General features: G+C 42.6%; 1 protein-coding gene across 4 annotated transcripts in view; it reads right to left on the reverse strand.

Moving 5' to 3' along the window:
- LOC111868401 (zinc finger protein OZF) overlaps positions 1–8,840 on the reverse strand; it is a 47,089-nt gene that overhangs the window by 34,937 nt on the left and 3,312 nt on the right. Inside the window, exons 1-2 of one of the 4 annotated variants that reach the window (XM_023858997.2) lie at positions 3,306–3,724; positions 2,725–2,824 (exon numbers count right to left, since the gene is read on the reverse strand). The gene's annotated coding sequence lies outside the window, so the exon portion shown is untranslated. Of the gene's footprint in view, positions 1–2,724; positions 3,725–8,840 lie in introns of those variants that run through there. The other 3 variants (XM_023858998.2, XM_023858996.2, XM_033753043.1) reach the window with 3 other exon arrangements.

The raw sequence follows: 8,840 nt of genomic DNA on the forward strand, positions 1-8,840 counted from the left end.
GGAGATTTTATATTAATTTTTAAAGTGAACAGTGCACAAGTTAGGGTAGTAGGTTTAAAAACGCCGGTCCCCAGGGTGATTTAAATGTTTAAACCACCGGTCCGCAATGTGTTAACAGAGATGAACAACGGGCTTATGAAGAACGGGTGGACAACTTAGACAACGACAACTGTGTTGAAGTGCCTGCACGAGAGTTAACAGCTGAACAACTATAAAAAATTACTGGAATGGTTGAAACCTTGTCAGAGCATAGTGTGACATGTCTAACTGTTGCTGGACAACGGAAGGTGGAAAGAGTTACCACGAAGACAGACACTTGTTAAACGGTCGGTTTCCAGGTTACGCAACAATGGAAATGAGGTTACGCAACCATAAAGAAAGTGGTGTTTCTCCGAGCTGAGCCAAAGCATGCTGGTTGTTATGCAGCAATAAACAACTCTCGGCAGCATTTCCCAGCAACGCCTGTAAACACAGCAATTATGCAACAGGGAAGCGAAGTGCATTTTCTGCTGTCCGGCTGAAGGTATATAAGAGAATTGGAATGCCTAAGCAGTTGAGTTGAATTGTAGCAGTCGCCAAGTTCAGTTGTAGCGAGTGAATTGGGAAGAAGACCAGAACGCGTGATTAGAGGCGATAGTGTGACAAGGTATTGGAAGTGTGTAATACAGTGACACTGGTATAGCTACCATATTGTACTGTGAATAAGTGAAGACTACTGAAGATAGAGTGAACATATTACTGTGTAGGGTTTATAAATCGTGTAAACCCACAACTGTGTTATAATTAATTGTAGTTACGATTTGTAGGTTGGTAAATAAACCAATTAACACTCCGAACTGCGTCTTCAGTAGACAAAACACGTTACAATATTATGGAAGTTGATCCCAATATTGAACATAGCCTTACAATTCACCGAATGATAAACAATGCAATTCGTTACTACAAAGAAATGTATGAAGAGAAAAGGCCAAATAAAAAATGTGCAGAAATGAATATTGCAATTGTTAGAGAATAAAAAATGAATTGCGAGAAACATGAATTTTTTAAAATTATTTCTAATGAAGACTTTTAAATTTATTAATGGTGTTTTATTTACTGAAAAATGGAGAATTTTTTTTGAACCAATTATCATTTTTTGTATGTATTTAGTTCCTCAATTAGTCCGCTTTCAAACAGTCCGGGATATTGGCGGAACTGATTACCTGGACTATGCGAGTTATTGCTGTACTTGGAAATCCCAGTCTATAGAAAAATCTTTGGTGAAAACTAAATTAATCATAGCAGCAATAGTTAGCAAGGGCTTTTGCGCTCTTCCTCAGTTCCTTCAGGCAAATGTTGCAGTAACACCTCAAATTAGGACATCACCAATTCCTTCCAAATCCATCCTAATTTCTTATTCATTAATCATCCTACCACTCACCAATACAAAGTTCAGGCTACTGACAATAACTAAACCATAATCAAAGAACCAGAGGGCATATAAAGAGTTAAGAGCTAACAACGGAAAGGATTGACACGGTTGGAGCAAAGGAGTAAGAACCGGCCTTTTATCCAACCAAGGATTCCATCTTATAAGTACAGTATGTGCCAAAAGATGCAGTACTGAAACTCGTGCATCTTGAACGTGCATGTGCATTTGTCGACGGGGCATAGCTCCAGCCACACATGTTCTCAGTAGTGAAAAGGAAGTAGTGTTGCGCAGTTGTTGGAAATGGGTCTCTCAACGGAGGGAAAAGTATTCATAGTTGAGTATTATTTCCGTTCATAAGGAAGTGGTTGTGAAGGGGGATGGAGTTTGAAAGGTGACAGAACAATTCCAAGAGAGATTTAATAAGACGGCACCAAGTAACACAGTTACGCTGTCTATTGTTATGAAATTTTGCCATTCTGGTAGTGTACTGTGTCAACGGAAGGGAAGTCTGGTCAACCAGTAACTGTTTCGACAATAGAGAATCATGCACATGTTCTTCAGTAGGTGCTGCATTCGTCCCAACAAAGTCCATAGCGAACGGCCTTGAAACTGAACGTCAGTGATACATCCGTTCGCGTTTTCAGCAGCCAGATTTTATTGTCTAGAAACCGCTACATAGTACATGTGTGACGATAGTGTGTCATCTCAGCACACGGTATATTAGGCCCCTATTTCATTGAGGATTCATTTCATTCACGTCTAACCCATCACTTACATTATGCATACAACGGTAAATCAACATGCTGATAGTGTGTATGTTAGATTCTTTCAGGAGAAATAAACTTACAGATGACAACAAGGTAATATTGTTTGTCTTTTCATTTCAGTAGTGTATATTTTGTGCATACTGTATGTTGGCAACTCTAACTCCAAATCTGGTAACCGTCAACACAGATAATGGCATCACAAATTTCCACAGCGCAAAACAAAATGGATATTATAATAGGCCTATTTCTTAAATGTGAAACAAGCAAGCTCTGTACAGAAGGCTCCTCCGTGCAGTGAGTGATACACAACTGGGAGAAGACCTTTTGCTGTGGTGAATACAATGTATATCACAGGAAAATGGACACTCCTGCCTAAGTATGCCTTTCTGTGTCTTCTAACTCTGGTATTCACTACAGACATCACAGGAGCATGGCTGCTCCCATTTCACACATGTTAACAAGCCCTCAGATTCTCTATTGCTATTAACGATAGAGATACTATCCTGTGAACATAATCCTCATCACAGGCAAATCAATGCCCCTCACCTTCATATACATGCAGCAATGTCTTCATATCATTGCATTTACTTAATTATTTATGCCACACATCAACGGGACAGGGATGAGCCAACATCCATTCAGTGCCCTGGAAGAAAAAAGAGCTGAATATTCCGTGATACCTCAATACAAGGAAGAGGAGTAAGTCTGGAAAATGCCATAAGTGTCTGTTGAACTCAAATTTAATTAATCGTAACTCAAATGCTAGTTATGAACAATTTAAGATTCATTATAACAATGGCGGTAATGTCACAAATGACACCAGATTACAGCTTACCAGTATGATGTCCGAGGAACTGAAATGAAGCATGCGTATAAATGCAAATAATACGAGTAAAACCAACATACAAGGGACCCTACTATCACCAGCATCGATAACAGGACTAACTGTATGCACCACAACTGCCAACATCATCCAGAGAGGCTTTAAGATAATCTAATAACCTTCAAAGCTATATACAATGAACTTTACTTTACAGCTTAATAGCAAGACTCTATACCATAAACATGAATATAAGAAGGCTACAGCAGAAAGGTAATAACTCACCTTAATTGACTTTACAACATACCAGTTTGAAGCCTTGGCCATTCCACTTATCATAAAACGACTGTTCCCAACATGCCACAAGCACACTGGAACCTTATATTTCATTTGTGGCACCTCATCAGGAACAGAACCCGCAGGTGAATCTTGAATTAGGTACAGGCTTTTCTTCCCTACATAAGACAATCACATCAGCAGTTAAGAAGGAAGAGTTTGTTACCAATAGGTCATATGTGATACTCAGTGGTAGCTAGTCTGATATAATTGCTCTGAATGTTCATGCCCCAGCAGAGGATAAAACTAATATGACGGCCAGTTCCTACAGGGAACCAAAATGTTGTGGGATGTCATTATATGAAGAGACAACCACTTGTTGAACTGTTCTATAATATTTATCACAGTTGCACAGTATAAAAAGATGAACTTGAGTTTGAAGAACTGAAGAATAATAATAGTGAACTCCTTGAACACTGAACTAGAATTGTAGAACTGTAGAAATCTAGAACTGTAAACTTCCAAGTCCAAGTCACATTGCGACTGATGGTCAGTCAGTCAGTCTATTTACTGTCCTGTTCATTTGGAGCATCCTCTCTGACGAGAGGTCGGGTCTGTCATTTGTCAGTCATAGTCTGTGTTAGTAAGTCCATTGTCAGTATTTACATATATTTACAAATTTAATCTTAATTCCTATTTCTATGTACAATATATACAAGTCCTCTGTCAATCCAGGCTCAGTACAGCAGATTTTGCCCTATTTCTACCAGTATTCGCTACCACGGCAGTCTAGTCACTTGAACGGTAGTATGCCTGATCGGCACCAAGTTTAAGCCTCTTATACTTTCTGTGTCAGGCTTCGCCTTGTCCGATGTTGCGAACATTCTCATTTTCATGATTTTGTATGACTTCTGCTTGTTTCCTGCATAATTTTGTTATATAGTCATATACGTATGGGATTTTAAATGTCATGTGCAAATCGCGGACCGGTGTGTGCCTTGGAAAATTGCCAATGGTGTGGAGAACCTTGTTTTGCAGGCACTTCAATTTCACTAGATGAGTGTCTGCTGCGAACTCCCAGGCGGGACTAGCATAAGTCATTACAGATCAAATGAGAGCTTTAGGGAGTGTCATTTTAATGTTAGTTCTCAATCGCTCACTTTTGAATAAGGAATATACTTTAATGAATGTTCTGAAGACCTTGGCTTCGATCATTTCTATGTGCAATCTCCATGTAACTCTCTTATCGAAGATTACACCTAGATATTTTGTACTATTTACAAATGGAATATTTCGTCCATTTAGAGTGAGACAGGACTCAGGCGGTAGACGACTGATGCCTGCAGGTCCTCTTTGCATGCTGTGCAGATTCCGAGGAGAACCAGGGGTAGGGCTTCTCTCCAGTGTTGGTCTGCGTGGCACATGATGGCTGCCTTTAGAGTTCGGTGGAAACGTTCCACGAGTCCGTTAGTTGCTAGGTGGTGAGCAGTTGTCCGTGAGAGTTGAATGTCACAGAGCTTGGCCAGGGAGTGGAGAGTTGAGATTCAAACTGACATCTCTGGTCAGTGGTGATGGTCTGCGAGCAAACGAAGCAGGATATCCAGCCGGTCAGTAGGGCTCGTGCCACTGTGTCNACTCAATGTATCTTCTTATATAACCTAGAGTTGGACCTACAGAAAACATGTGTCAGCTGTGATGTCCAGGATGGGGATGACTTCTGGTCAGTGGGTGAAACGGTTGACTGCAGTGAGGCAGTATGTGCAGCCTCCTGACATCAGAAGGGGTCCCACAAGGCATCATGCTGAGGGCTGCATGGTACTGGGGTGGTAATTAGCCAGTAATTAACCAAAGGCAGTGACAAACCAGTGGTTTGAAACCTACCTGAGGTAAAACCAAAATCTCCTCTATTGGGATTCAGTAGTACTGACATACCATTGCTGGGGGCTAGTATCTCTAGCACACCTGCAGCAGGAGAAGGATTGGAACACCTAGTCTCTGGAGTAGGTGGACCCTGTCTAGCGAAGAAAGCCTTGTCTGGATGCGCTAGATGGAAGTTGAAAAGGCAAGAGCTGGGGCAAGCAAAGCAGGAACTGGGGGCAGTCAGCAACCAGGAAATGCAGGCTTGTCCAAGCAGGGAGAAACCCCCACTGGCACCTTTAAGAGTTCAAGGTTGGAGGGCAGTACCCCTACAGAAACAGCCATAACTCTGAAAAGGCCCAGGGACTCTAAGGGACCAGGGACTTACAAGGAGGCCCTGACCATTATAACGGTAGCTATCTTCAAGGAAACTTATCCTGAGGATAACCTTACCAAAGATGACCAGAATTCCATTCTTGAAGCATTGGGGGAGGTGTTATGTAGGACTCCAAAGGGAGAACTACCACACCTGAAATCCTACAGACTAGTGGAGGTGCACTTATTTATGCATGCACTGACCAACAGTCTGGCCAATGGCTCACCAAAGCCACTGACAACTACATGCTGGAATCAGGGGCCAGGCTGAAGGCTACTGATGCCAGGAACCTGCCCAAGCCTGTTAAAGTGGCTCTCTGGACTAGAGACAAAGTTGCCAAGAATCAGGAAGAGCTGCTGAAATGGATTGCAGACCTTAATCCAGGACTTCATACTGAGAACTGGAGGGTACTCAATAAGCAATCTGAGTCAAAAGGCCAGAGGCTTATCTTATTCATAGACCGGGACTCCCATACTATTATACAGAGGACCGGCTACAAAATATTCACAGGACTCTCACAGGGGACTGTTAAGGTGCTGAATGATCCTGAGGATCAGTGCCGGGCAGAACCTGCATCAGATACAGTATTTTCTAACTTGGTCTTTGAGGAGGAGGGAGATGATATACTCACTCACCTGGATGACCAAAGCAAAGCGGATCAGGGGACCCCTTCACACAGAACCCAGTCCAAGGATGGGGAGGGACATAAGCTGGAAATTGGCCCCTCCCCAATTGGAAGAGATCACTAATCCAAACACATACACCTAATACATCCATACACACAACACACACACACACAGCATGAAATTTCTTCAGATTAACCTACACCACAGCAAAGCTGCCATGGCAACTCTGTGCCAACAACTAGCTGAGGGTAAGGCAAATATAGCACTTATTCAGGAACCTTGGTTATATAAGGGTCAAATAAGGGGCTTAACTAACAGAGGGGGAACAGTTTACTCTGCTGTACCCAATAACAATGCAAGAGCCTGTGTTTATATCAGGAATCATGTTAATGCCTTGCTTTAGCTGGAACTCTGTTCTAGGGATGCAACAGCGGTAAGAATAACATATACATATCAAGGAGGCAGCAGGGAGCTGATTATTGCTTCAGTCTACCCTACTGCTGTAGCAGGAAAAAGCAACTCATCATTGGGTGTGATGCCAACGCGCACCACATCTTGTGGGGGAGCACTGGCACTAACCCAAGGGGAGAGAGCCTTATGGAATTTCTGGTGCGTTCAAACCTGAATATTCTAAACCTTGGTAACGAACCTACCTTTGTAGTTTGCAATAGGAAGGAGGTTATTGATTTGAAACTAGAGACAAATAACATAGGAAACCTGGTACGTAATTGGCATGTATCGGATGAGCCGTCTTTATCAGACAACAGATACACATACTTTCAAATAGGTAACATAATAACACAAGTTACCTTCAGGAATCCCAGGGGAATCAATTGGGAGTCATACAAGGGTGGCCTAAAGGTGAACCTGGAGATTATTTCGTGAAATATATGCACGATAAGGGACATAGATCGATCTGTTGACCAGTTGCAACGGGCCGTCATCTTGTCCTATTGTCACAATTGTCCAGCCAAGACCACTCACTTACCAAGAAATGCACCTTAGTAAGCGAAAAGGACAGGGCACTGGGACACCTATAAGCAAACCCTCACCTGTTACAATAAAGTCTGCGGGAACAGATGGTACTGTACCGGCACTTCTGCAGCAAGGGGCAGAACATTTAGTCCCACACCTATGCCGCACATTTAGAACCTGCATGGTGCATGGGTTTATCCCTATGACCTGGAGGAAAGTTAAAGTGACATTTATTCTGAAGCCCGGGAAACTTGATTATACCGAGGCTAAAATTTATTGTCCTATTAGCCTATCATCTTTCCTTTTGTAAACGATGGAGAAAGTGGCAGACAGACATATTAGGGACGTTGCATTGAAAATTCATCCTCTGCACCGAAACCAACATGCTTACCAAATAGTTAAATTTACTGAAACTGTATTGCATAATGTAGTAACACACATAGAGAATGCTATTGAACACAAGGATACTGCCCTTGGACCATTCCTTGATGTAGAGGGAGCCTTTGACACAAAAGGCTCCTGAAAGGCATGGCATTTAGCCCGCAAAATTCAGATGGATCTGTGCCATGCTGGAAAGCAGGAATATAAGTGCTACATTGCCTGGAAGACCCTGAGGGCGTCTGCGACAAGAGGGTGTCCGCAGGGGGGTGATCTCTCCCCTCTCCTGTGGAGCCTCGTTGTTGATGACCTTCTTTGGGAGCTCAACAGTACAGGCCACTTCACAGTAGGATATGCTGATGATATAGCAATCCTAATTAATGGGAACAGCCCTGTATATAGTTCTACAGCACAGGCCACTTTAAAGTATGTATAGCAATCCTAATTAATGGGAAATTCCTGCACACTGTATCAGAGGTCTTACAAACAGCCCTGTATACAGTTCAACAGTGGTGCCACAGGACAAACTTGTCTATCAATCCGAACAAGACAGTAATTCTACCCTTTACTAGGAAGAGGGATATAAAGGGGCTCAAAGTACCAATTCTCTTCAGTAAAGCGATCCAGCTATCCAGTGAAGTCAAGTACCTTGGATTAACATTAGACAAGGGGGTGACATGGAAACAACAGCTGGATAAGGCTATTAATAAGGCCTATAAAGCCTTCTGGACATGCAGAGGCACGTTTGGGAAGACTTGGGGACTGACACCAAGGGTGGTATATTGGATATACACTGCAGTGGTAAGACCCATAATCACCTATGCCGCCACTATATGGTGGCCTAGACTTAAACTAAAGACAAGTCAGGCAGAACTTAGTAAACTACAAAGAACAGCCTGTTTGGGAATTACAGGAGCAATGAGAACAGCTCCAACAGCTGCAATGGAAACCCTACTAGGACTCCCTCCACTACATTTGCAGATGGAAGCAGAGGCCAAGTTAGGAAATTACAGATTACATTGCACTGATCAATGGAGACCTAAATCCAAAGGTTTTGGACATGCATACATGACTCGGGACATGAAAAAAAGAACCCATCCTACAGATGGGATCTGATAAAATGCTACCAAAACATGTTTATGATAGACCCTTCACAATCAGATTTCCTGATAGAAGTGAATGGAAAGAGGGGTTTCAACCCAATAGAGAGGGGGGACTAATCTGGTATACAGATGGCTCCAAGACAAATAAAGGCACTGGAGCTGGGGTGTATTGTGATGGAACGAGGCTGAAGCATACCTTCAGCCTCGGTCAGTACACAACAGTATTCCAGGCAGAGGTGTATGCCATCAAG

Source organism: Cryptotermes secundus, unplaced genomic scaffold, assembly GCF_002891405.2.
Source record: "Cryptotermes secundus unplaced genomic scaffold, Csec_1.0 scaffold58, whole genome shotgun sequence".
In the NCBI taxonomy this organism is placed as follows: Eukaryota; Metazoa; Arthropoda; class Insecta; order Blattodea; family Kalotermitidae; genus Cryptotermes; species Cryptotermes secundus.